Genomic DNA, 24,368 nt, shown 5'->3' with positions numbered 1-24,368 from the left:
TTCGACATAGGTATCACTTGGTTAAAGTCAAGGTGTTGGCAGGGCTTTCTACCTTTTGGGAGTCTTTAAGGGAGGATCCATTTCCTTACCTTTTCCATCTTCTAGAGGCTGCATGCATACCTTTACTCATGCTCCCCTTCCTCCATTTTCAAAGCCAGCAATAGCGAGCCAAGTCCTCCTTGTGCTACCATCTCTCTGATTCTCTGCAGCTGGGAAAGGTTCTCTGCTTTTAAGGACCCATGTGATTACATTGGACCCACTTAGATGATCCAGGATGACCTCCCCATCTCAAAGTCCTTTATCTAATCACATCTGCAAAGTCTCTTATTCATAGGTTCCCACATATTCATAGGTTCCTGGGATTAGGACATGGATATCTTTGGGGGGCCATTGTTATGATTATACTTACCGAACAGCCCTTTAGGAGTTTATACTCCAGTGTAGAAAATAAGCCTGCACATATATAATTTTAGATAATATGCTATGTTCCAAAATGAAGTATTAATACTCATGCGGGGGATAGGGCTTAAGGAAGGCAATACAAAAGGGATTGAATTTTAACTGGGTTTTCACATATGAGGAAGAAGAGTTCAAAAGGGGACGTAATGGGAAATAAACAACAAAGAGGACTTGGGTCTAAATTGTGGAGGGTGTGGTAAGGAGACATTGAGGGTTTCTGAGCAGAAGAGAGACATGATCAAAGCTAGGTTTCTGCAAGATAATTTGGAAGTAGTAAGAAATTGAGATTGGAGTGAAGAGCAGGAGATAGCAGGCAATAGCAATGGTCCAGTAAAATTGATAAATGCCTGGGGCAGAATGGTGAAACTTAGAAATTGATTGGATGGGGGAAGCTGGAAAAGAAATAAAAATTGAAGACACAGTTTTCTGGACTGGGTTACTAGACGTGTGATTATGCTATTAGATAAGATCAGGAACTCATGAGTAGGAGCCAGTTTTTGAGGAATATAACAAGATTGGTTTGAGGTAGGTTATATTGAAGGTGTCCGTTGGCCTATTTTCAATATTTGAGTCTTTATCTTTATTTTCTCTGGCTGAATCATAGACACACCACAAGTTTTGTCACCTCATCCATAAGGACGACAGAATCCCTGCCTTGTTTGATACGTCAGCCTTGAAAGTAGCCACTTGCCCAGTATGAGTAATGATTTCTGTTTAGAGAATAGTTTACTAACAAGGAATGTGTACCTATTAGAATAAGGTAAATATACCAGCAAATGTCACCTCAAATACTTTTTGGAATGAGACAAGGTATAAAAAGCTATAACAATAATGATAACTTACACCTCTATAATACTTTACATCATACTTTTCTAACCGTCCATCATAGTTCTCTTGTGTACTGTATACACAAGCACATAGTACTTGTGTGTACACAACAAGCAAGTACTATTTGTACCGGTATTTTACAGAAGAAAACTGAGACTCAGAGAGGTTAAGTGACTTTTATACCTTCAGAGCTAGGACTGAAATCCAATTCTCACTCCACTTCTAACTTAACCATTCTGTGCCTCAGTTTCCTCATTCTAATATATGACTAAAAGTAAAGTCTACCTCATAGAGCTTTTGTGAGGATTAAATGAAATAATTCATGTTAAGTGGTTAGTACAGGGCACATCACACAGTAAGTACTCAGTAGAAGTTATTTATCATCATATCATCATCATTATCATCACCATCACCATTATTATTATTGTTATTATTATTACATCAAACTATACAAAAATATTTTGATGTTTTGGTAGACAAGATGCAGAGATCAGCAAACTCTAGCCTATGGGGTAAATCTGGCTCACAGGCTGGTTCTGCAAATAAAGTTTTATTGGAACACAGTCACACCCATTTATTTGCATATTCTTTGTGGTTGCTTTTGTTCTGCAATGACAGGTTTGAATGCTTGTAAAACAGACTGTGTGGTTCTCAAAGCCTAAACTATTTATTATCTGTCTTTTTACAGGAAAACTTTGCCAATTCCTGGATTGCAGACCATTAAACAAGTGCAGTTGTGTGATTCTTATGATCTGAAGACCTTTCTCTCTGCACACACACGTATACAGATTTAAAAATACTGTAGTTCTAGTCTCTTCAAGAAAATTATCTCATGTAGATTGATTTAAATGGTATGGTGGTGGATGTATTTGTTATAATGATGGGCTAGAAGGTGGTTGACACTTATTCTGGTACCTCCAGAAGAGGCAGTGAGTTCTGGGAGATAACCAAAAGACATAAATCAGTTTAAGAAAAATTGAGTAGGAAGAATTTAGGAAAGGCTTTAGTACAACGAAGACATGATGGTTAGTGCAGTAGCTGCCCTGAGCAAAAGAGGAGACAGAGTTAGGTAGAGTTAGGACTAGAGGTCTAAAAGATAAGCTACTTTGGAAACTGACATAAGTAGAGAGGGTCTTTCTCAGGTCAGAATTTGTTGAAGGGCAACTGGGGATGAGTGAAGTAGAGTAAGGGCCAGGAGGCTAATGCAGTGACAGGATTGGGGTGAGAATCCAGCCAGAAATGTTCTAATAATCCCAAGAACTGTGTGTCAGACAGAAGATCTAGTCTATAGCTGAAAGAGGTGAGATATGAAGAAGGTAGTGTCTGAGTTGTGTCTTACTGTAGAGAAGTGAAAACAAAACAATGAAACAAAACAAAGCACCCAGCATATTTAACACCTTTAATGTGTCAGGTACTATGATAGACATTTTTATCAGTGTGCTCAGAACATATATTCTTGATATTTTCTCACTAACACAGAGAGGAGTTTTTCTTCTTAAATTGATTGACATGAAGTCTACTTGTCATAGGAAAAAATTGGAACCAGGGAAGCACAAAATAAGTAAAAATGAGGAACCCTTGATTTTATGTGATGGCAGCTGGATTCAAGCAGCAGCGTATACGAGCAACTTTCAGTTTAGGGGTTCCATGACAAGCTTTATCATGTGCTTCTTATTCCTATGATACTATAGGATTTCTTGGGGAGAAGGAACCAGCTAGAGCCATGTCCCTAATCCCTTCATATATTGGCCTACCTTTTGGGGCCAGGCCCATGCTGGTTAAAGGTAGCTATTTTCCCTCACTCCATAGTAGCAGTCTTCCTCCACTACCAGGCCCAGAGATTAAGAAGAAGTTACCAGACTGCCTTCATTTTGTCTCTATCCCCCCACTGATACCTCACAGGACATCAATTTTCCTTCAAAACTCTGCCCAGCTTAGTGCCATGGAAATTTCCCCAACTTGCTAACAGGGGGTTGGTCCTACCTCCAAAATACATGTAGTGGGACAAAGTGAGTGGTATAGCCCCAATAATCTGAGTTTTCACAGGCCTCATCCAACTACCTCTTTCCATACACTCCATTGTATAGACTCCATTAATTTTTTAAATTGTAAGAACACATAACATGAGATATACCCTTTTAACAAATTTTAAGTGCACAATACAGCCTTGCTAACTCTAATCACAATGTTGTACAGCAGATCTCTAGAACTTATTTTGCATAACTGAAATTTACACTGGTTGAACAGCAACTCTCCACAGACTCCATTGATTCTTTTCTCTTTGGGTCCTCACAGCTCTCTCAGAGTCATATTAACTGTTCCCTTGTGACCAATAGAAATATGATATTAAAGCCATTTGCTACAGAGCTATAATTATCTCAGAGCTAATATGTGTAGTCAACATGAAGGATCTCTGGAAAAAGAGCTCCTTATAAAGAAAATAAATTAAGAAGGGTACAATAAGAGTTGGAAAAATTCTCCATAGACACATGGAAGGTGGATATTTTTGTGTGCTCACGTTCCTCCTTCCTTCTCACAAGGGCCGCGTTTTTGATTAATTATCAGCTTAGTTGTGAGAAAAGGTATTGAGGAAGATTTCTCTTCCAAACATAGCTAGGGTTGACCATCTTCCTGAGAGCTGATTAGATCCCCAGAAGCCAACCCTCAGAAAGGACTCTTCTCTCCTTCCTTAGAAAAGAATAACATTTATCCTGGGCACAAATCACCTTGGTCCTTAGGAAAGCCCATTAGAACACAAGGCACACCAAAGGTTAGGCTTAAAGCATCCTCGTAGTCTAGAACCCCTGGATGTGTCTGTTCTGTTAGCATTTCCTTGCCACACTTTTCTAGAATCTGGTCAACATTCTTTTGCAAAGGATGACAGCCAAGTCTATGTCAATGTTTATTGGTCAGGCCATAAAACAGAGACAGATGAGACAGATCTCTGAACCACTTAGATTTTATAGTCATGGAGCCAGTTTTATTTCCCAAACAAACTCTTACATTGAAGTCTGGTGATATAGGTTGAATTATGTCTTCCCAAAAAGAAATGTTGAATTCCTAACCCCTAGTACCTCAGAATGTGACCTTATTTGGAAATAAGGTCTTTACAGAGGTAAGTTAAAGTGAGGTCATAAGGATGGGCCTTAAACCAATATGACTGGTGTCCTCATAAGAAGGGAAAACTTGGATACAGAGATATATATGCGGAAAGAAGATGATGTGAAGAGACACAGAGAGAACACCATGAGAAGACACAGGATTGTAGTGATGCATCTACAAGGCACTGAACGCTAAAGATTGCTGGCCAACCACCAGAAGCTAAGAAGAGACAAGCAAAGATTCTCCCCTACAGATTTTAGAGGGTGCATGTCCCTGCAGCCACCTTGATTTTTGACTTCTAACCTCCAGAACTGTGGGACAATAAATTTCTGTTGTTTTAAGCCACTCAGTTTGTGGTAATTTGTTGTGGCAGCCTCAGGAAACTAATACAGCTGGTATGTAAAATATAGGAAACAAGAGCTTTTCTCCCTAAAGGAGAGATGTGGGACTTAGAGTCCTACTGTCAAGATCCACCTTTGTCTTTGAGGTACCTCTGCAAAATCTTAATACAATTCATAACAAGCTTAAAAACCATAGCTGTGTTACCCTTCTCTTTCTCTGAAAAGGTATAATTCATAGCTTTTCCAACATGGTTAAGTGGAATAAATGTTCACTTTAGTCCAAAAAGACCTCAGTGCCCCTCCCAATTTTATGACTAATCCACTGTAACCTAGAGAAAATCCCTGTTCTATGGGTCTTGGTTTCTTCATCTCTAGGGTCTCTTTCAGTCCCCAAATTTGATTATGGTAATTATTGGTAGAAAATAAGCTCACCAGCCTCCTCCTAAGAATGCATTCAGGTTAGCTGGATGAACTATGAGGCCACTGCCCCTAAATTAATAACTCTTTCTTAATGAGCCTTGTAAATTCTTTCTGAAGCCCTGTCTACTTTGGTCCTATCTTCTGGGAATATAAGCCATAGTTACTCATCAATTTAAAATAGAGAAACAAAGCTCCTGACTCCTCATTGACTGGGGTGGATCCTGTGTAGACTATTAAAGCTCTCTCTCTGTTTGTTTAGTGGACAAGTGGTTTGTGAAAAGGTGTGTGTTAATTATTTGGGGGACAAATGAGGAAGGCCCCATGTGTATACTCCACAGAAGTCTGTTAGGGTCAGGTGTAAAATAATGCTAATCTGAAAGGGACATACATTTCTGTACTGGAGGGAGATGAACAGTATAGAGGAGAGATCTCAGTTTAAAGAAAGACTGGGATTAAAAAATAAGAAATGCTTCTGGAGAGGGTGGCTAGGTCAGGAATACTGATGTAGACTCTGAAGGCTCAGACAGCTGATTTCTTTACAGACTATGATATTGACGATAGTGCTAAAGATGGCTGTAGTTACTGGGCATGTACGGTCTCAGGAGCTAATTTTTCACAATTATCCCCTTGTTTCAAATGAGCAATCTGAGATTTGGTGAAGATGAGTAACTTGAGAAAAGTCACCAATCTGGACGGTGGTTGATCCAGGCTTTTAACACAGGAAGTCTGACCCAAAGGCACATGTCGTTAACCACTATGCAATAAGTATCTACACTAAGAAGTATAAAAGAGCCATGTCTTAGCAGGAGTGTTTCTCTTTCACAATACTTTGGGTAGAACCTGAGCCTGAGTCCTCTTTAAGCCATGAGAGAAGGAGCTTTTGAGTCTTCAAATATTTGGACTTGTAAGACATTGTACTGGGGAGTACCTATATGGCAAAAGATTGTGGAGAATTGAGGCCCAGTATTTTTGAATCTTCAGTTATAGGAATGAGTTTTCTTGCTGTGTTGTGGGGAACAGAGAAGAATTAGGTACCACCTCTGCTCCCAAGGAGCTCCCTGACTAGTAGAAGAGATGAGATGATACACAGCTTACTGGGAAACAAAAGAGAACATGGTAAGTGCAACATGTAACCCAGAATTGAATGTGGAATTGTGTGAAACAAATTCTAATTGTCAAAAGAAGTTTCAGTAGCAGGAGGTCAATGAAATTGGTGGTCTACAAGGGGAAGTGTAACAGATGAGGTTATTTTTGGTTTTTTTTGAAGGATGGTTACAATTTGAGAGGTAGAATAGGAGGGATGAAGGGAAGAGAACATAGCAGGTTAGCTGAGTGCACTTAAGTAGCGAGATAAGAAGAGTAGAGGTGCTGGCTCCATGACATAGTGGTTAAGTTCAGCAGGCTCTGCTTCAGCAGCACAGGTTCATGGGGTCAGATCCTGGGTGCAGACATACACCACTCATCAGCCATGGTGTGGAGGCGACCCACATACAAAGTAAAGGAAGACTGGCACAGATGTTAGCTCAGGGTGAATGTTCTTCAGCAAAAAAAAAAAAAAAAAAGTGTGTGTGCACTTGTGTGTGCACTCATGTGCATGTGTGTAAGTGCTCATAAGCTGCAGTGAAAGAACAATGCACCACACCAGGTTCTATCATAGCCAGATCTAAGAATAAAATGTACGTGTGTGTGAGGAGGTGTGGAAAGTATGAGACTTGTTGAGAAGAAGAATGCAAATAAAGCATAATTGTTGAAAATTCTCCTATTCTTATTTACCAGGTCACCCTTCCAAATCTGAGGCTAATTTTATGTCTCACCCTAATGGTCCACTTTGATCTTTATATGCTATAGTATATATACTAAGGGCTTATCAGATGAAAATTTAAGGCCCAGTATCTGGTCCCCTGCATTTTAGTAGGTAATTTTGGAATACTGAGATCCAAAGAATTGAATTTCTAATGATGAAATTTTTGACCATGTAGTATGTGTTGGAAAAATTTTTGGTGGGTGGACTTCCCAGTGTACTTTAAACCATGTTACTTGCCTACTTTACTTTCAGAACTAATCTGTTTTTAATACTAAACTCTGTTCTACTATTTCCAACATTCTGGAAACTTTCAAGAAAATGGGGATGTGATTATTATGTAAATCTGACCTTACCTCTGTCCTGTGGCATGAGGATGTTGAGGTGATTCCCACACCCATAAATGTGCCTACGTGCATGGACACCCAGGCTGAGCCATAACAAAGCCAGGACCATTCAGCTCCTTCTGTGTGCCAAACACTTTACTAAGTGCTTTTCATATATTATCTTAGCCACAAGCATATTATTGATTGAATTTTTTGTTTTCTGATGTATTACTCACTTGTAGCCTGATATCAGATCACCTGAGGCAGACCTGCTTTTAACATGGGTTCCCCTTTCTTCCCCTCCCTACCCAACTTTGTATGCATTGCCAGTTGATATTTAAGGCATTAGTGGGCTGTGAAATCAATTTATTAGGTCAGAGCCAGAAGTTTAAAAAAAGGAAATTGGTTAGGGTAGAAATGGATAAAACTGGTTATAATAGTGAAGAAAAGGAAGAAAAGAAAAAGTTAGAGGGTATCACATATAGTAAAGATTAATATTCTTTCATGAAACCATTATTTTCAGTGTGTGTGTATATGTTTGTGTTTGTGTGTGTCCTATATAAAAAAGAATTTGTAACTGTGCATTGTGGTCCATGAAGTTTGAAAATCACTGATTTAATGTGAAATAAAAAGTTCTCAGGAGAAACCAAATAATAAAGCTTGTCAAACAAGAACTTGTGTTTTACACATAATTATACCATGTTTTACATTTCCTTCGAGGCTCTAACACTTCTTTCCATACAAGTGCAAACAGTTCTTGCTGCTCACAGACATTTTGCTATTTAATACAGTAGCCACTATCCATATATAGCTATTGAGCCCTTGAAACATGGCTGGTGTTAATTGAAAATGTGCCATCAGTGCAAAATACACACCAGATTTTGAAGACATAGTATGAAAAAAAGATCATAAAATATCTTATTAATGATTTTATATTGATTATATCTTAGAATGGTAATATTTTTGATATATTGGGTTATATAAAATACGTTATTATTAAAATAAAATGTCTCATATTTCTTTTCACTTTTTAAAATGTGGCTACTAGAGGGGCTGGCCCGGTGGCTCAGCGGTTAAGTTTGCACGTTCCGCTTCTCGGCGGCCAGGGGTTTGCTGGTTCGGATCCCGGCTGCAGACATGGCACCGCTTGGCACACCATGCTGTGGTAGGCATCCCACATATAAAGCAGAGGAAGATGGGCACAGATGTTAGCTCAGGGCCAGGCTTTCCCGGCTGCAGACATGGCACCGCTTGGCACACCATGCTGTGGTAGGCATCCCACATATAAAGTAGAGGAAGCTAGGCACAGATGTTAGCTCAGGGCCAGGCTTCCTCAGCAAAAAGAGGAGGACTGGCAGTAGTTAGCTCAGGGCTAATCTTGCTCAAAAAAAAAAAATGTGGCCACTAGAAAATTTGAATTTATATAGTGACTTGCATCATATTTATTTAGACATTGCTAGTCTGTACAACAAACATATATATAAACAAGATTTGTATGATATCATAATTTGATGATTTTCTCTGTGCTTATGTCACTCAGTTTCAGGGTGGTCCTATACCCAGGCATGATCTTTGTATATTCTATTAAAAAGTCAAGGTTCTAATGCTTCTCACTCAGCCCTCTTGCAGAAATTCTACGTTCTCTGGGGGTTCTAGAAGTCACATAGAATTTAATCTGGTACAATCTCAGAGGTTGATAAGGAAGTTAACTAAACTCATCTCTCTGAATGTGAAAGAGAATCATCATCTCCTGGGACAATTTGTTACTTGGAGTGACCCCATATGTCCTTCTTGTACATTATGATCTGAGTTCTATCCTCTGGACCTACATACAGCAGGAGTAATCCCTCTTTCACGTGACTTCCCAAAAGGTCTTTGAAAATGGCTGTTATTTTTTCCTGCTGAGTCTTTTCTTTTTCCAGCCTAAATAGTTCTAGTTCTTGTAGCTTCTCCTCAAAATTATGATTTCCAGCACCTTCATCTCTCCAGTTTTTCTCCTCTGAACATCCTTCAAATTATCATTGAGACTGTTAAATTATGACACCTAAAATTGTATTAAGTAAGATTATCACTTTTCTTACTTTGCACATTATGCTTCTAGTAAGGCATCCTAACATTAACAAAATTATCTTTCTGGACAACCAAATCATTCCTGTTCTGGCATATTTAGCTGAAATTTCTAAGTTTTGTTGATATTTATATGTCCTGCTGTTGGTCATTCTCATCGTTTTATAATCTTGTGGTTGTTTTTTTCTGTATACAAGTATAGAAATGATAACAGGTCTCTCTGTGATAGTCCATTTTGTGAGTTTAGATCTATCATTTGAGTCTGCTAAGAACTTTTATGGATCTTGCCTGTTATCTGATGAATTTTTTTAATCTTTCCTGTCTTAACAACATTTACCAATCTGATTAGACCCTGGTGCTATCTGTCCCTTTGTCTCTAGGGTCAGCTAGATGTCTCTGCTCCTAAAAAGACTCTCCTAATGCTTCTTCCTTTCCCTTCCTCCTGGGAGTCCTGGCCCATGCTATGTGTGCTATTGTGAGGTTTGTAGGAACTACACTGCAAAGTCCTACTTATTTGATGTTGGGCATTATCAAATCCTTAAAATGTTCCTTCTGTCCATCTCACCTTCACTCTCACTTTCCATGCTGTAGTTCTGAGAAAGCTCCAGTTTTCCTCTCATGTCCAGCTCAGCAGGTCTTAGGTCTCTATGACCTCTACATCAGAGTCAGTTGGTTTTGGGGAGCCTGTCCTGTCACTGGTGGAGTCTCTCTAACAGCTGATGGTAAGACTAGTGCTCATAATCATGTAGAATGTTGTACTGAGCCACAGGATTTTCTTTTTTTTCCAGCTTTATGAAATGGAATGACATATAACATTGTGTAAAGCTAAGATGCACATGTGATGATTTGATACATGTATATATTGCAAAATGATTATCAAAATAAGGTTAGTTAACACATCTATCACCTCACATAATAACCATTTTTTTTCTTTTTGGTGAGAACATTTAACATATATTCTCTCAGCAATTTCAAGTAAGCCTTTCACTTGGTGCTTTGGTGCCCCTCTCCCAAGGCATCTGCTTATTTTCTTGGACATGACCAAGCAGATGTCCAGAAAGCAAAATATAGGTAAGTTTCTCCTGTCATTTCTTCAGTGGACAGTTCTGGCTTTTGGAGAGGTATTCTGGGGCACTTAGATGGGAGAGGTGGCTCTTTAACCAGTTTTTGTCCCCTCCATTGCCCATCTACTGGTCAACACCCCTTGAGAACAAGGCCATCAGCCCACTCTAGCCGCTGGCTGACTCTTTCTTGGAGTTAGGATAAAGCTTAGAGGGTTGGTTCCCACGAAATACTTTTCTCAAATTCATAAAGGTAGATTCTGACTCCAGGTTGTATTAAACAAAACCAGACTTATTAGGCAACCTGTCTTTATACTGACCCAGAATGGCTTAGAAAGAAAACAGTTCTTGACCCAGTCAATTATGACATCATGTTGTATTTTTAGGATGGCATGGAGTTTCTCCAGAGTAGGCAAGCATACAACCATACTAAGATCCAAGTAATTGTAATGTGTTTATATAGACACAAATACTTAAGGAACTCCCAGGGTGAGTCAAAGGATTAGAATCAGAAATCTAGGGGAAGAGTTGGAGGCAATCATATTTATAAAAATAATTATTAAGTGACACCTATTTTTTAAGCATTGTGCTAAGCACTTTATAAATCTGTATACTTTATCTTAGTCTTCATAACAATCCTATCGTATGAGTGGTATTATCCTCATTTTATGGACATAGCATCTAAGACTCCAGAAGTGAAGTTATTTAGTCAAGACTGCATGGGCAGTGGGAGGCTGAGCTGGGATTTGAGTCTCACTGTGCTAGGATCCAAATCCCTTCTTTTCATTGTACAACACTGCCTCCCAGGGGAGGGGCAAAGCTTGACATAGAAAAAGAAGGCATTTGAAGGAGAAAGAAGAGCTTATAGAAAGGCTTCAAGTTATAGAGGTGAAGGTTGAGCAGATGTCCCAGAATTTCAGGATTGGAAGGCTTATTCAAGGTTACTCTTCTCCTATCTGGAGTGGAATGTATGACTTTAGAGAAGTGAAAAAACACCCATTGATGAATCTCTTGATGTCTCTTTTCTTCAAGAAGTAGACACTGGGCTATGGCATGAAGGGAGGTCAAAGGTCATCAGGAGTCTGGAGGAAGGGTGATCCAGTAGGTCTGGTTTCAAAGGCTGTGCTATCTCTAATGAGAGCTGGGACACATTTGCTCCTAATTCTCAAACCTACTCTAACTTCACTGTTAAAGTCCTTTTTCTAGTCCTGTAAGGCCTTCACCGGGCACAGGCTGGCAGATAGATGCTCTGAGACTCTGACTGTTACATGCACCCCTTCCTCTTCCAAGAAGGTTTAGACAGCGTAGGATCACTCAAGGTTTCTGTCTGGCCTCATTCTCACTTACTATCCCTCCTCTCACCCCCATAGAGTTTGCCTCATTCTTCCCAGATATAAACATAGGGCACATGGAGAATATCTATTCATTTTCTTGCACTTTAGACCTTCAGTGTTTAAATATGGTAATCACACTGTCTATGGGTCTTGGCTTTCCCAGAATAAGGCGTTTTGTTTCTGCAGCTCTTCTGTCCAGGCCATAGCTTAAGTTGTACTTCGGCTTTCTCTGGGCAAACTCCAATTTGCCAATGTCTTTCATAAGTGTAGAGTCAAGAACTAGTTGTAGGACTCCCAGGGAGTATAGCATCAACCTCTCTAAAGCAGAGAGGATACCTCATTCTTGAAAATCTCCTTGGAAAAATGCAAAAACTTTTGACAGTTACGTGTGCTACTATTTGAGAACCCACATTATAAAAAGCTTTTTGTATCATCTGACCTACATCTGTCATTTTAAATTTGTGACCTCTCCTCACTTCCATAAAAGTGCCTATGAACTTGTCACCTCCTTTCTTCAGGGATCTTATCCCTCCCCCAGCTATGGTTTAGTTTTCTCAAGGAGAGATGATCCTTAGTCTTTCAAACTAGGCTTCCTTGTTTTCCACTAGGGTCTTGGTCCAGGATACTGGGCATCACCTGCATGGAGATAGGCTGGGATAACAGATAGAGGTTAAGTCCTTGTGCCTGAACTTTGATGCCCATGGCAAGAGTTAGGCAAGAGCTATTTCTAGGAGCTGGGAGATGGGAAGTGGGCCTACATATTTGAATTCAGCAGGCCCTTTCATTTTCATGTCACTTCATTAATTTCCCAAAGAAGAATAGCTATAAACTAGGGCACTAAGAGAGTGATTCAGAAATCACCTCAGAAGAGCTGTGAGGTATTCTGCAAAAGGCCTGGGGGAAAAAGATTTGGGTGAGAGAAGAGGCTAGTAAACCATAGTTGAGTGGTGGTAGTGGATTGAGCTTTGGTCATGGTGATGATGGAGAGATAATGGAGCAAATTAGGAGAAGGGATGATTGGTGTGAGGATCAAGAGGATAGGGTCATCCCAGAAGCCATGTCAAATTGGCTGTCCCAAGGCCTCTCAAACTTCTGAGCTCAATCCTTCTGGCTCTTAAATATAATTTCTAGTTTCCCTCTCTGACAGTTTTCATGTGTCCTCAGTTCTTTCCCATGTAAGACACCCTCTGCAATGTGACTCTTCTACCTCTTCTTACCAGTTCTTGCCTCAGTTCAGCATTCTACTAAGACCTCACCAATAGGTTAAATTTGCTTCCACTTTAGAGATTAAAACAATACTTGCTCTCTTCCCTATCTGCTACCTTCCCAGATCACCAGGCCCAGAGATATTCCACTTGCCAAGAGGAGTTGCTTCAAGTCCACTCCAGAAGAAGGGGCCAAGCACGGGGAAAAGAGAATAGAGACTGCAAAGAATGGAAGGAGGAAAAGAGAGAACACAGAGAGATACAATTAGAGTATCTGAACCAAAGGAATGGGAATAAGAAAAGGAGAAAGAGAAAAATAAGGAAGGAAGAAGCAAAATGGGCTTAAATTGTGTGCTTTTGGCAGTGCTGAGGTACAGTAGAACAGACTGTTTCTAGCAAAGCTGAAATGTTGGGCTCTGGCCAAATGGTTCCATCCTAGTGATCTTTAGATAGCTAACTGTGTCTGCTCAGCACAGACCAAATGGGCAAATAAATAAATAAATTTTTAAAGACCAAAAAAGAGACATGAGGAAAAACAGCCCAGTAACGGGGAACTGATCAAAGGCCCCCTGTCCCTCATTACGGCCTGCGGGTAACTTGCTGTTCCAACCTGCAGCAGCCTCCTTCCCCACCCCAGCTTCCTAGGGGGAAGGGGACAGGAATGATGATGTAGGCCGATAACTCTAACATTCCCTCCTCCCTGCCGCCAGCAAAGCTCAATGAAACAGAAGGAAACTAGAAGGCCTGGTGAGGAGATGGCCTCAGGAAAAGGAGGTAGACTGGCACTAGCCAAGAACTGCTGCGGTGTCAACCCACAGAATGGCCCAGGTTGCCAGAATGGTAGGGGACTTTGCTGTGGCAGAAGAAACTCCATGGTTACTGACTCTTCTCCCTACTTCTTTTGAAGACTTCCTAGTGAGTGCTTACATTTGCCACAAATCTTTCCTGGGGGTCTCTTATCACCTATAACCTCAGACTTCTCTGCCTTTCTTCTCAAGTTGTCTCTTGACCACCATACTACCAGATGGGTATTGTTGTTCTTGAACTCCTTTCCCCCAGAGTAGATGCAGGCTTCTGTCCTTATTCCCCAAGACACAGGCAGCACCAGACTGTGGTATTGTTCAAACTTTCTTAAAATGAATTATAATGTAGGAAAAGAAAATCTTTAAACTGGACACTAGAGAGGACTGCTCCCAGAATTTATCTACCATGCCGTACTTCCTCAGGTCATCATGTTGCCAGATGATGTTTCTTTCTGATCCTTTCAATCTTCAAAAAAAACCAGCACCCCAAATCCATCCCCTAAACCTCACATAAAAGAAGCCCGCTACCAAAACTGCACAAACAAGCAGAAAATGACTCACTTAGTTCTTCATTGTTCATTCCAGATTAAGATTATGGTTTTAACTTTTTATAACTGTCAAGTACATTTAAATAATTTTCCCTCAAAACAGAGCCCACACCCTCAAATACGATTTTAGGCCTCAATTTCCAGAGTACAAAGAATGAGGAAAGAGTTGAAGTTAGTTTTGTTTTTTGTCCATAAAGCCCTCCATAAACCCAGGTTCATTTCTCGAGCAAGTACTGGAGTGCCTTCTCTCTCTTGATAGTAGTCTGAGCATATACAAGGAGTGGGCAGCCTGCCACGGAGGTCAGTAGATCTCTTCAAACCTAACCATTTCAGAGCAAACCACAGAGGCATTTTCCTACTACACATCCATCATAGGCCAATCCTCTTTCCCATCAGCTATGTCATCCCCAAACCTTTAAAGTTAATAAATAAGGAACAGAAGAGTACATCTTCACAAAATAGGTCTATTGATGGTAATTGTTCATTGAGAACTGGCACGACAGAAAGAAGTCACAAAGATTTGAGCTCCAATATGAGCTGTGCGATTTGCTGGCTGTATGAAACTGCTGGGTCTCTATTTCTTCACCTTTAAAATGGGGACACCGTAACCTAGTTCACAGGTGTTTTGTGAGAATCAAATGCCTACTATAGGCTTAGCATAGCAACTAGCACAAAGGCAGAACTTCATCCACTTTAGCCATATTTTCTTTCTGATGAAATATTTTCTCTGAGCTTGGAAAAAAGCAATAAACTGAGGGCTTTAGATGCCACCATATAAATAACACCACACTTGGAGGTCTCTTCCTCCCCTTGTCTTCTTCAGGAGCATAGTTTATCTAACAAGAGTGACTCCCAAACCTATCAAGACACTTTTAACTTTTGCTGACCGTTTCCATTTAGGTTTCCCCTTGAATCACTCTGGCTCGACTTTATAGCCACTCAGGCTCAATATCTTAGTACTGTCATTGACATGGTTTCCATCTTCCATTATCGCATACAGTTGTCACATAACTCTGTTATTGCTTCCTTCATGACAGCTCCAGACCCATTCTCAATTCTGCATGCTTTTGGTCTCTTTCCTTGTCTTGGTCCTTATCTCCCTCTTCTCAGAGGCTTCTGCTCTCCCTGCTCACCTTTAATATATTCGGCATCCTGTAGCAAGAATAATATTACAAAATATTCTTTGAAGGCACAATACTCACCTGCATAATTTTTTTTCAAAGACTTCATAACTAACAGGATGAAGCCTAAACAGCTTGAGTTAGCATTCAATGACTGCCATGATCTGGGCCCATTCGACCTTTCCACACAGAAATAATCTGATTAGTGCTGGCATAAGGGAAAGCATAGGGAGTTGGAGGAAGCCAGCAAAAGGATACCTAACCCAGCTTGTTTGCTGCAAAGAAGGTGTAATCTGAAGATTAAACAGACATTAGCCAGGCAAAGGGTGGAAATGTAGGAAAGAAAAGTGTTTGAACCAGAAGGAAGAGTATTCATTTAACCCATATTTATTGAGTGCCTACATTATGACAGGCACTGGGCTAGGCACTAGAAATGTCACAATGAATAAAACAGATGGAAGGAAGTCTCTGCTTTCATGGAGCAAATATTCTGGAGACAGACTATATATATATATTTAGTCACACGCACACACACACATATATATATATAATCAGGTAGTATGAAGAAAAGTAAGTAGGTCAAGAAGATAAAAAGAAGATAAAGAGTGATTAAGTGGGGTGCTATTATAGACAGAATCGTGATGATGTTTGGACAGAGCTGTGAAGGAAATGAAGGGAGTCATGTGTAAATGTAGAGGGAAAGCAATTCAGGCAGAAGGAATGGCAAATGTAAAGGCCTTAAGGTGAGAGTGTGCTTTTTCTGTTCAACAAAAAGTAAGTATACCAGTGTCTGGAGCAAAGAGGTATGGTGCTTGTAGGCCACAATAAGGACTTTGGAACATTGGCATAAGTACAAAAGGGATAGATATAGGGATAAGATAGAGAGAGAAAGAAAGAAAGAGAATAGTGATCAGTAGAACTGCAAGTAGTTCAATTTTACTGTAGTGTGTGTATAGGAAGTAGCCAGAGATGAGATTGAAAAGAAAAGCAGGGAGCAGACATTACTGACCAGTGAACATGATAAGGAGTTTTCCCTTCATCGTGCCACAAGCAATATGAGGAAGCATTGAAGGGTTTTAAGCTGAAGAGTGACACGATTAGATTTGCACTTAAGAAAGATTACTCTGGCAACAGTGTGGAGAGCAGATTGAAGTGAGGCAAGAGCAATGGGAGACCAATTAGGAGGCTGTTACAACCATCTGCGTGAGAGGTAGTGGGGGGTTACAAATGAGAGGATATATCTGACATATGTAGGAAGTAGAACAGTCAAGACTTGGTGTTCAATTGGGTGCGAGGAGTTAGTGATTAGGAAATGACCAGTGATGACTTCCAGATTTCAGGAAATAAATAATACACTGTATTGCTACTTAACATTCTATGGGTTTCAATTTTGTCTTCTCAAAGCCCACTGGCCAGAACCTATGTATCACAGCATATATTATGATCCTCCCTTATAGTTAGCCCCATGCTGGAAATTTATAATCTCAATGAAGGGATAAGATAATTGTGAAAACTAGTATGTTTGGGACCTCTACTCAGTGCCACATACTGTGCTAAGTGTTTTATATACTTTATGATATTCAATACTTATAAGCACCTTGTGGAGGGCCTATTTCCATATTACATATAGGGGAAGCAAAGCTCAGACATTCAACTCACTTAGTGTCAAATAACTAACAAACGGAAGAGATAAAATGTACTATATATGAAGCAATAAAATTCTAATGCAATGGCTGTGTAAATTGCCTTGTAGTTTTAGAGGTTTTAACTTTTCAACCTGAAGGAGTAGCTATGCTAGAAGCCATCTGTAATCTTTGTGAAGCAATAAACAGTGAACTGTATTCTTACAGCTGATAGGGACTTAGATTATGCGAATCACAGGAGGCAGTTTGCTTTCTTATCTCCAGTAGTCTTTTTTTGGTTTGCCACAGGATCTGATATAAAAATACATTGTGTACAATTTTAAATGTAGTTTCTCTAAACTTTAATAAATTTATTTTTAAATGCTTCTTACATTTTTACCATACCAGCAAGATAGGGTATTGATTCAACACATTAACTGAGTAGGCCTCCTCTATGCAAGATTCTGTAGACTACGCAAACACACAGGAAAGAGACGTTCCGTCTTCTCTCCATCTCAGAGAGCAAGCACTATAAGGTAAGAACTATCTGAGAGACAGTAGAATGTAGTGATTAAGCATCTGGACTCTGGAGCCAGACTGCCTGCCTGGGATTGAATTCTGGCTCTAATACCAGCCCTCGATATAAAGAGAAAGCACTGTGACTTGGTGTGAATAAGGAACAGTGAAGAGCTCCCTTTGATTAGAGCATAGGTTACGGGAAAGGTACTTACAAAAGATAAGGGTCAGAGTACAGGCACTCCTGAAGGCCAGCCAAAAGGCCTTGGACTTTATTCAGAAGAACAGAACCAGTGTTGCAACCCACTGATGTGTTGAAAGTAATTTGTTACCTATAAGAGTTGAAGTATCAAAGTTTGCAAATGATTTACCTAAAAAGAAAATCAAGTAAAGTAGACTCACGGTTATCCTATAATAAGACGATCTTCACTAATTTGCTTTCAGATGTGATTTTTGAGCAAAAGAGAAGGTTGGTTGGAGTTATAAGCTAGCTTACTAAGAATTACACATAATTCTCACCCTTATAATTACCCAGTCTTATTCTTGACGTATTCTATACTTGGTGACCATGATTATAAGGACTTCTGAGTTGCAGCTCTGTAGTTACTTAAGTTTTTCTTTTTTACCTTATACTCAAGTACATTCCTTATTAGGAAGAAATCAAAGATAGATAAAGAAAGCATGCCAAGCACCCCTACATTTACTTTGTACATGGGTGAGAATGAGATGGTGAATGCCTCTGTTAATGAGAACACAATATAGGGCAATGCTTAGTACATAGTAAAGGCTCATTGAATATATACTGTGTGCAAACACAAAGGTGATTTTAGAATTTTAGGGTTCAGTTGAAGTGGTAATAAAAGCAATTGCAAACCACAATGCCTTGTTGTAGGGAGTGTCCAGTCATAGTTTACTTGTTCAACAGTTACAAACAAGTTAGAGACATTTCAAATCAAATTCTGAGCAAGTTTCCCAGAAGCTGATGGGTTACTTCCATCAATTTTGATCCTCATTCAAAAAAGAAATCACTGGAAGTGATTTAAAAACACTAAAAGTTATCAGGTAAATCTATTTTGGCATCATTCAAAATAGCCAAGTTAATTCAAATGGCTGATTTCATTACTCACAGTCTTGTATCAAGTTTCTATGAATAACACACCAAAAGAAATTTGAAGTAAATTTCCTTCACTACCCTGCAGAATTTGTTTGGGAGTTTGCCAAAATCTGATAATGTCCATAAGAGGTTATCATATATTGAACATTGTTTCATGTTAGAAAAGGGGATTAGGACTTCTGCTGTGATCAATAGGAAGCCATTGGTGGGTTGCGATCAGAGATGAAGTGTGATCAGTGGGTTAGGGTAAAGACTTCATCAGAGGAATGTATGTAAGGCAGATTAGTGTAGGAAGAGACCCAGAGGTTAGGGATATCAAATAGAGAAATGACTGCTGTAGCAGTCCAAACTTAATGGCCTAATGTAGGAAAAGAATAAAAAGATTTGTGAAATCTTGGCAAGGTATTAGGTTCAACTACATGAAATTGCTGCTATCCAATGCTTTCTGTTCTAAATAAATAGAAATTGCATATGGCTTGACCTAATATATTTAAGACTTTGCAATTGACTTACTGTGAAAAGTGAGAAAAATGAAGAAGTTAGGATGATCTTGTTTCAAGTCTTCATGACTGAAAAAATAGAGTATAATTGATTATGAGACAACAATAATTATAATTGCTACTTATATTTATTACAATTTTATTATGTGCCAATCACCATTTAAGTGATTTGCACGTATTAAGTCTTTTAATCTTCAGAACAACTCCATGAAGTAAGTACTCTGTTTATCTTCATTTCACAGAGAAGGAAACTGGGATATAGAGACATTAACTTGGCTCAGGTCACATGATGCTAAGTCAAAGAGCTTGGATTCAAACCCAGGTAGTCTGGCCCCAAGGCCCACAGTCAACTCTACGTTATAGCTGCCTCTGTATAAATACCTCTGGGGTGGCTGTTGTGAATAAGGGAGTAGAGAGGCTAGATCAACTTGGTTTCTTTAGCTATCTTTTCTTTTGACATCTTAATTTATTTTAATTTGCAAAAGTAAATCCATGCTTATTGAAACCAATACAAAAGCTTATAAAGAAAAAAAGTGAAAGTCACACTAAGCCCATTTCTCAGAGGTAGTATAGTGTGTATCTTTCCAGGTGTTTTCTATGCCCATAAAATTAAGTTTACATATAAAGATATCAATATACAACTTTGTTTCCTTCACAAAAATGAAATCATACAGTGCAAATTGATTTTCAACTTGCTTTTTTAACTTAATATACCTTGGGAATCTTTCTGTATCATTACATAGTTCTACTTCAATTATATCAGAGTTATCATTTTATTTCATAGGATGGTTATATCAAATTTTCTAAATTAATGCTCTTTTAATGAACATTTCAGTTTTTCCATTTCCTTCTGTTATAAGCAATTTATGTATATATATATGTGTATAGATATAGATGCCACTGTTTCTATAGGATGAAATCTTAGAAGTAGGGTTCCTGAGTCATAAGGTATCCATATAGCAAATGATTATAAATGCCAAATAACTATCCCAAATCTCTGCCAATTAACATTCTTACCAGCAGCTTATGAAAGAGTATGTCCTTCGTCACCCTCTTCTTAAGCTCAAGCAATAATGGTTCCAGACGATCACAATCAGGCAGAGGGCTAGTGTCCAAATCCCATAAGGAACAACTGAAGAATATGAGACTGCTGAATCCGGAGAAGAGAAAACTCAAGGTGATATATTTATGGTCTTTAAATCTCTGAAAGAAAAAAGAGACCAACCTAATGAGAATATCCCCAAAGAGCAAAAACTTCAGGGAAGCAGATGTCTGTCTATTTGGCATAAGATAGTGCTTTTTAACAGGTTTTTCCTGAGATGGAACAGTCTATTTCTGAGGAGACTGGGCTTCCTGTTACTGGAGATATACAAGCAATGGTTGAAAGACCACCTGACCAATTATATCAAAACTGGTAAGTGGAATTGGATTAGAGAAAATTGTCTACCCTTGTTCTGCCATGAGAGTCTATTAGAAACTACAAATTTTGAAGTGGGGGAGAGAGAAGGGGACCAAAGTGGTCCCTTTCCCACCCAAAATCATGCACTGCTTTGGGGATGATAAACCCGGGGCCCCTAGTACTGCTGCGCCTCTAGTTAAAGTTAAATTTCTGAGTGAGGCCTGCTAATGTGGAGCCTATAATAAGAAGAGATAGGACACATGGAGACAGATCTACTGTGCTTTGCCAGGAGGCCAGTAGGCATGTCTATACACTGCAGAAAACCTTCACCAACTTCTCTTAGATGTTTTCCCAAGTCAGTGTTATGGGACAATTTACAGGCTAAAGGACTCATCTTGAAGGAAGCCAAAACTTTATTGTTTATGCAGAATGGCAGAAGGCTGACTAAGCCTGATTCTCTAAACTACAAGTCCAGTTCTGCCATTGGCTGGCTCTATGACCTTGGACAAATCACTTCAGTATTCTGGGCCTCATTTTTTCCATCTGTACAGAGAAGGGATTGCACTGCATGTTCTCTATTTTTTTCCCGCTCCGATGTTCTGTAAAACTCTGTTTCTTTATGTTAAGTACCCCTTCTTCATGCTTCTATGGAATGCTGTTCATACCTCTATCACTCCACTTACTGCTCTGTACTGAAATTCCATTTACTTTTTCTCCCATTGAGCCATGAACTTCTTGGTTTAACACTTAGTAGGCACTCAAGTCAGTGTTTATTGAAATGAACTTAAACTTTTTAGGATACTACATCTACGGGTCTTTGCCTGTGGACAAACTTAAAAAATGATATTACAGAGCCCAAGGGGATTCCACTCTAAAGTCCTACTTCTTTCTCCCTATGTCCCTCAGAAATGAAGAAGTGAAGGCAGGGAGCAGTAGTGAGAAGAGGCAGCAACCCTAACAGAGGAATAACTTCTTTCATCCTATGACATCATGTTTGCTGCCTCTTCTTAGCATCTCTCAGTAATTTGAGCTAAAAGTTCCCTTTTCCTTTCTGGAGTTCCTGTGGAGTCAGTTGGGATCTTATTTCTGAGGGCTCTCATTAGGTGTTTTACTCTGGCCTGCCTTGCAAACAAAATTCCTGACAACCAATTCACGTCTTCTGTTGAGGCTTATCTATTTTGCCTCAACTTCCTTGCTAAAACTAAGAGAAGATTCTCTTTCATCACTTTCTCTGGTTCAGTCTTCACCCAGCCCGGCATCAGGATTCCTGTTGGGAAGCATAGACCAAGGCTTGCCCTTGCTCCATCCTCTTTTGAGATTCCAGATGTGAAGCAAGTGGTGACAGCAACAGTTCCCTGTACTTTGGGATCTGACTGGAGATAATAACCAGCTGGGGGAGATTTCATTTATATTTAGACTTGTTCCAACCAGAAAGTTAACAGAAGAATAAATAAAGATGGAAGGACAGAGATTAGAGACCATAATTTGGTGAGAGAAACATTTTAAGTTTATTTGCTTTCTAATTCTGGAGCCTAGCCCATCTTACCTAAATAGTAACCCTCTCCCACATAGTCCTGAATACTGAAGAGTGGAAGGGGGACAAAAAACACATCATAATAATGTCTAGGCTCCCTCTTTATGCCACCGCAAAGCTATATATTAGGAATTAAAACAGACTAAGGCAGCACCAGAACCAGGAAGTTGAGATCAGCAAGCTATGGCCTTCTTCTGCCTGCATAATGACCATTCCTGTGAGCAAAAAAGAGGATCTCCCAAAGCAGTCTTCTTTAGGTAGGACACTCCTCTCTATGTTTTCATCTATAGACTTTTAAACTGTCAGCAGTAGAAGGGATCTCAAAGACAATCTAGGCTGCTTGGTTTTTGTTGGTGATAGTGGTGGCAGTGGTGGTGGTTAGTTGATTGGTTGGTTTTGCAATGAAGTCTTTCCTTCAAATGAAAATCTTACATGAATCAAAGATCTATAAGAGAAAAATCAGAGCTGCTTTGGAAGAGTTGGGATATTGACCCAGAGCCCACCTTCTCAGTCTCCTTTAGCTTCTGGAAGTGCCATTTGAAGTAGTTCCCCAGGGCTCCAAGGAACATATTTTGAAAAATATTGATCTAGTCCAATTCTCTCATGTTATGGATGAGAAAACTAAGGTCAAAAGCCACATTGAAATTTAGTTCATTTCCAAATCTAAAATCTAGACTTCCTGAATGCTAATCTAAGGACCCTTTTATGACTCCATTCTACATCTTCTTATAAACCTATCCTTAAACTCCTATGGGCTAGAATACTTTTCCCATAATAGCAGGAATGAAAATTGATGTTTCTACTGGTAATTTGTTTTGAAGGAAGTACTGCAGTGATATATTTTGTGATCTATACAATCTCAGATCTTAAAAGTTTGCCAACAAAATCAATACATAATATCAAGAGAAAATATTTCTCTGCCTGAAGAAGAAAGAATGACTTAGTTATAGCTTAATCACTTGTGTCAACACCTAAAGAGATGTGTCAACACCTAAAGAGTGAATCAGGAAGACAGAGGATCATTATGGACACAGAAAAAACAGAGCATCAGAAAGATCCCAGTTCATAATGTGTATCCAGAGATGTCTAAGAACCACCAGAATCTGAAGGACCTCTAAACTCAAGTCACTAGAAAAATTGTTTCTAATAGGTGGAGATGGTCTGGATACAATATCCCTTAAATTTATACACCTCCTTTTTTTCTGGCCCTTGATCATTAAACTACCTTCTGCACTTGCTTAATAATTGACTTTTCAGGTGAGAGTTCCCTCCTTGCAGGTTTTTTTTCTGCCATAAGTCCTCCTTTCACTCTCCACTACCACTGGACAATTATCTCCACTGCCACAGCTTCCATTTCCTCCTATAAGACATGAATCCCAAATCTCTAGATCTAGTTTAGGCCCTTTCCCTGAGCTTCAAAATTATTGATCCAGTTCTCTCCTTCTGTATGTCTCCAGGTCCCACATGACCCTCAAATTCAACCTGTTGAAAACAGTGGGTTAGTGAGCGTCCTGACCAGAAGCAGACAGCACACTCAACATAGGACAATTTGAGCCAGATTTTTTCTTAAAAAGTGGCTACTTACAAAGGGATAAATGTAGGGGAACAATGAGTTAGGGCAATACACCAAGACAATAGCCCTTGATCTGTTACCACCCATAGGGGAGGACTGAAAGAGAGAACAGTTGCTAGAATCTGGAAATCGGGAGGAAGAGACAGTTCTGTAGAGTTGGCCATCTTGAAAGAAGCAGTGTTTCTCAGTTGAGAGAAACAAGAAGCCCAAGGCAAGTTCTCAGAGAGGAAGCCAAGGGGATAGGAATCCTGACCTTACTGTTTTTAATGCAGTTTTCTGATGGTGTCTCCTGTTGGCTGAACTCAGTGGGTACGACAGCCTAGATATGAAGTTCATTTAGGTCAGCCTCTCTGAAAGTAGATTTTGAGGGGAGAATGCAAGATATCTGGCATGTATGTGTCTTTGTGTATGCACATGTACACATTACATGTGTGCATGTGGATGTATACGTGTGCATAGATAAATGTGTGTATATATGTTATATATATATATATATATATATATATATATATATATATATATAAAATTTCTCCAACACATGTTCTTGCTACCCATCCTATATCAAAAGGACACCATTCTGTGGAATGCATGCCAGGCCTCACTTAACCAACATCAGGTCCCTCAAAGGGAGAATGCAGTTCCCTAAAAGAAAGTTCCATGAAACCGTATGCCTATATTATGTTAATAAGTATTC

The 24,368-nt window shown here is 39.4% G+C and overlaps 1 long non-coding RNA gene across 2 annotated transcripts in view; it reads left to right on the top strand.

The window, feature by feature from the left end:
- LOC123282540 (uncharacterized) overlaps positions 1-3,534 on the top strand; it is a 316,277-nt gene extending 312,743 nt beyond the window's left edge. Inside the window, exon 4 of one of the 2 annotated variants that reach the window (XR_011499663.1) lies at positions 1,976-3,534. This is a non-coding gene — a long non-coding RNA (uncharacterized lncRNA). The remainder of the gene's footprint in view (positions 1-1,975) is intronic. The other variant, XR_006522681.2, reaches the window with a different exon arrangement.
- The last annotated feature ends 20,834 nt before the right edge of the window (positions 3,535-24,368 follow it).

Source organism: Equus asinus, chromosome X (assembly GCF_041296235.1).
Source record: "Equus asinus isolate D_3611 breed Donkey chromosome X, EquAss-T2T_v2, whole genome shotgun sequence".
Classification (NCBI taxonomy): domain Eukaryota; kingdom Metazoa; phylum Chordata; class Mammalia; order Perissodactyla; family Equidae; genus Equus; species Equus asinus.
Note: the sequence above shows the minus strand (reverse complement) of the source record. Positions and strands in the feature narration are given on the sequence as shown.